We start from the raw sequence: 5,081 nt of genomic DNA, 5'->3' as shown, positions 1-5,081 counted from the left end.
CGGGACCGGCCGCGCCACAGGCCGAGGCCGCGCAGAACCACCCTCATAGGGCGGCCTTGAGCGGACGCGGCGCCCCACGCTTCCCGCTGCTCCCCCCGGCCCCACGGCGGGCGGCTCCGGCCGAGGGGAAGGGAGCGGCGGGGCGGGGGGGAGACCGGTTCCCGCTGCGCCCGGCTCCGCCCCGTCTCGCCGCGGGGGGAGGCAGCCGAGGGGCCGGGGGCGCTGAGGGGGCGACGGAGCGGCCGAAGGGGCTTGTCAGGGCGAAGGGGCGATGTGAGAAGGGTCCTGCGGGGCAGCGTGAGGGCCCGGCGGGCTCAGTGAGGGGCGGCGAGGGCCTGGCCTGACTGGCCGTACCGCCGTCTCCCTCATGTCCCCCCTGCCCCTTAGGCAGCCAGGGACAGAGATAACCTTTCGTTAAAATACGTCTTGCTTTTCTATAGTTGTTCTTTTTATATTGAAAGCACGGCCTCGGAGGGGCAGGAGCACGGCGGACGTACACTAGCGAGCTGGACGGGACAGGGCAAGTGCTGCTGTGGGTCATGGCAAGGCCGGGCCCATGGCTTGGGGTGCCGGGGACTTGGTGGCAGCCTGGGGCCTACCTGATTCTGCTAGGTGTAGTGTAGCTGCAGCCTTGGATGCGACACTGTCGTGGAAATAAGGTGCAAGAAGTTCGTATTTCAGGGGATGAAACCTACCAGTAGCTTGAGGTCCCATTTCAATAGGTACACCGTGATAAAAGCAGTTCTGTGTACTGGGATTTTGGGTTAATTTTGCTATTTCAGGTTAGCTAATACCACTTTTTTTCTTTCAGGGAAGTAATTCTTTTCATCAAGAAAAGCTTATTCTTCAGTTCTGGGATGCATAGCGTGTTGTCTGTCACATGTAAGTCCCTGAGGTATTTTATCCTCATAAGCACCTCGCACTGTGTTTGGACGGAGTTGCCAAGGTCTCAGCTTGGCTGAGATCTTTAGGACAGAGATCTTGTCTCCTCTCATGTTTGATTAAGTGCAGCACAGGATGTTAGCAGCTCAGGTGAACTTGTTTCTTTTGAAAGCGAGAACTCTGTGTGCTGCAACTATACCTACAATATAAAGGTTTGGCCAGCATAATGAGATAGATCCACAGTGTCACAGAAGAGTAAATAAATGCATTGATGCAGTGGTGTGTAAAGCAAAGTCGAATAAACAGGTCTGCCTACATATTGTTCAAATGTTTTAAGATTCAGTTGTTCACTACTTTCTGCAGAGAGTGGACTGCTTGGTGCTGGCCCTTTTCATTTTCATCTAGCTTGCTACAAGAAATTAAAATCATTTACACATGATAAACATTTCTTTTACATTTTCCATCCATACGAATTATAGTAGTGGTCAGAGAGGTGTGCAACTGTGAGTGGAAGGGGCAATTACCCATACTGCAGGAGGGAGTCACCTGAATACCAATGAGACTTAGGCTGTAAACACTACGGAGGGAGAAAAATGTAATTAAGAAAGTATATCCCATTTAGATCAGCAAAATCTGCATTGTGTACTAAGCCTCTCCAACCCAAAAATTCACCTTTCATTGATTGCTCTATGTTGTATTTTCCTTCTCAGGAAAGTAATGTGGCAAACAAGGTAGCAGGCACCCAAGCTGAGTAAGATCAGTACCAGGAAGAATCTAAGAGGTAAGCTGACAGTTTTCGTGCTCTGGGTTATAAATGATGGTGAAATAGGATTGGGAGAAACATTACCTTTTCTTTAAAAGTCTAATCAAGATACACAGAGAATAGCACAGAATAACTAAGAATAACACAGATCCTCGCAGTTCCCACTAAATACCTCCCTGGCAGCTTGATACTTCATTATTTATCATCGTCCATTTTTTTTATGGTAACAGTTGACAGTAGATTATTTCTGACCTGGTTGGTATTTGAATTTATTCCACAGAGGTTAAAGACTTTGTAGTTTCATATTCTCGATCCTTTTTAAAATTCAGAATTTTAGAGCATGGAAAATATATTGTTCTATCAAGTTTATTTCTCTGACATTTATTCAGTGGAGAGTGTGATCCTAATATTAAAGGCTTTTGATTTGAAGCCCAGGATACAGATAATTCTTTTCACTGGTCTTCACTAAAACAGGTCATTTTATCACTGTGGTTCCCCTTGTTGGTGTCTGGGAAGTTAATATGTTGAACGGCATGATTATTAGAACCAGTATTTGTTTTTAAAGGATTTGTGGGTGATAATATATGGCTCAACCCAGTTGTGTCAGAAAGTATTAAGATTTCTGTCTGCTAATGTCATGGAGTTGGTCCTATATAGAGCCATAAATAATATTGTGTGAGAAGCAGCGACAGGCTTTTGCTCCAGCTCCTCTTTTTATCATACGTTATATTAAATTTGAACACCTTTGTTGAATTCCTTTGTGTGGGTAAATGCTTTTTGATGTCTCCTTCTATTAAAGTTGTAATATCCCTTTTAACCAGAGGGCTGCATAAGAATTCGTACTTGCTAAGTATGTTTCTCAAATAATCATCATCTCATTAATGTTGCCAGCAGAACTAATTGGGCTGTCACAACGAGGTTCAGTACCCAGTTGGAGAATTATGGTGTGAGGCCAATGGAATTAAGCGTATTCTAATGGTGGAAAAAGTTAATGTGACTCATTAATGAGATGCTCATAAGCATTATTCTGTACGAAAAGCTGGTAGTTTGAGGTTGGTTTTTTAAACTCGGGAAATATGAAGGGCAAATGCAAGAACTCTTATGAAATTTCAAAGCATTTGTTGATAGTTCAAGATACAATAAAGGTTTTCTTCTTTATCAGCACAGACATGGAAAGTACTGCCAAGTAGTACCTAGACACCATAAATCACTGATGAGAGTGGATAGTTTGAAAATATTACTAAGGAAACACTCTAGGGCATGCAGCATCTCAGGAAGTCATTGTTTAGGGCCTGCCGTATTTAAAATGGTCGTTTCTGTTTCCATTAATTCACATCTGTAATTAAGAAATGGATTGATCTTTGCTTCAAGTTGCTAGACACTGGCTGGTGTCCATGGCAAATCAGAAGTGTGCATACAAATTAAATGTTAAAAGTGTCCACTGAGTTTCAGACAGAAAAAACCATAGATCTATATTTGTAGGTAGCTGTTGTTAATTTTGCTCTAGTTGGTAGTAGGAAACCACAATAGCTGCATTTTCACTAGGCCTCATGGTGGAGAAAAGAGGACTAAAAATCTTTTGTGAAAAGAAGATAAACTCTTACTGCCTTGTCCTTGGGGACAATAGCATCTCTGCACGCAGGTATACTTTCATCCTGGTCAGAGTTGGTAACCACCCTGGGGAAAAATATCCAGTGAAGATTCTTCTGACAAGTGTCCTTTTATGCCAAGCTTTTGTACAACGTGTTTCTTCTGTGAGTTGCTGTTGAGTGTTGTACACTTCCCCCAGTGTAACCTGGAGAAAGCTTGTCCTTAGGATGAGGCACAAAACAGAAATTACCACTTGCGATTGCAAAGGAGCCACAGCTGCGTTTCCAAGGTTTGGTGTTAGCCTCAGTGCACAGGCTATGTTCCAGTTAGCATAACTACACTCTGCCTTCCTAATTTCGCTTTGTGCTTTCAGCTGGATAAATGTTCTTGCTCACCGTGTGTCCTAACATGGTGGTAAACAGCAAACATCTACCTCCCCGTGTTTGGGTGTATTTCAATGCCAGCTGCATACATAGATTACAGATTTCCTTGTGAGTCCTTTCAATAGCGATAAATTGCAGTAACCTTATGGGAAAACATCTGAAAATGCAATAAAGTTCCGTTAGCCAGCGCTATAAAATATCTATTCATATATGTACATATGTATATATTTGCATTTGTATGGAAGCATCTGAACTCCTCACCAGAGACACAAAGGCCTGTTGGAGATCAGACACGGCTGTGGGAAGTGCAGAGAGAAGATTCACCAGGCATTTGGCAGTAGTTTCTTACAGAGGAAGTAAAGCTTGTAGTGGAGAAGAGGCAGAGTTAGATCCACTCTTGATTTCTCAAAGTACTTCACTTGGAACTGTCTGTTAGCTGATCCCAAACCTAAAATCATATGGGATGGGACTGAATCTCTAAATCACATAGTCTACATCATAATTATCTTGATCTTTTGTGTCTGAATACATTCAGTGCTGCAACTTGAGTGTAAGGAAGTTCCAATGCATGATGCTCTTGCTTTCAGAGATACACAAAGGTGTTGGGTTTTAACTCGGTCTTAATCCTTCTGTATGTGTTTGCATCAGTTTTCCCTTTTTCCCCATGCAGATTTATTGTAGGTGCCTTCAAGGAGATGCTTTAAATAATTGGGTGTTGGAGACCAGAGGTTTATCATTGTGCTTCTGAGGAGTAATGCATTCCCTTAGATGGACAGGTTGGGGTTTTTTCCTGAACATGACATTAATTCATGTGAAAGAGAACTCAGAAACTCTATTTACCCATAGAGTAAATGTTTGAGATTTTCTTCATTTTCTTCTCTCCTTTTATTATTTTTGCTTAATGGTTTCCCTGTGGACCATCCTGATGAATTCACAACCTGTTGCTGTGGGGAGAGCTTTCAAGGGGAGAGGCAAAGTCATCATAGACTTTCGATAGATTGATACTAGACTTATTAATCAGGTTTTTTCAGTAATAGGTTGACTCTTTTGGGAATCCTTCAGAATTTACTTCAAACTGATGACTTGTTTTGACAGCTCAGAAAATGCCTTAATTTAGAAATTGCAGCTTTTCATATTGACACTCTGTTTAACCCATCATATATCCATCTGTTGTAAAAACACAGTATTTATTAATTCTTCAGCTAGCTTTTGTGATACTAGTCATTGTGGTATTAAAGTGTCCTACACGTGTTGTAAGTCATATTAGCCAGGGTCTTTCTTTTTTTCTTCTTCTAATTTTTTATTGGTGGAATATTATTTCTACTGGAGAAGGTGGAGTGATTTTGTAGTTTGTTCAGAGGACGCTTTATAATCTCTTCTGAAGGTGGGCTTATTTCTGAGAAATCACATGGTCCTGGAAGAAGGAACATGAATGTTGCTGTGAGCATTTCCTTACTGGTAAG

At 42.5% G+C, this 5,081-nt stretch overlaps 1 protein-coding gene across 3 annotated transcripts in view; it reads left to right on the top strand.

Moving 5' to 3' along the window:
• MTMR8 (myotubularin related protein 8) overlaps window positions 1-5,081 on the top strand; it is a 75,117-nt gene that overhangs the window by 203 nt on the left and 69,833 nt on the right. For all 3 annotated transcript variants that reach the window (XM_054838913.1, XM_054838914.1, XM_054838912.1), the window contains exons 2-3: window positions 812-882; window positions 1,593-1,663. The gene's annotated coding sequence lies outside the window, so the exon portion shown is untranslated. The remainder of the gene's footprint in view (window positions 1-811; window positions 883-1,592; window positions 1,664-5,081) is intronic.

Source organism: Grus americana, chromosome 12 (genome assembly GCF_028858705.1).
Source record: "Grus americana isolate bGruAme1 chromosome 12, bGruAme1.mat, whole genome shotgun sequence".
NCBI classification, from domain to species: Eukaryota; Metazoa; Chordata; class Aves; order Gruiformes; family Gruidae; genus Grus; species Grus americana.
This window is presented reverse-complemented; position numbering and strand designations above follow the sequence as displayed.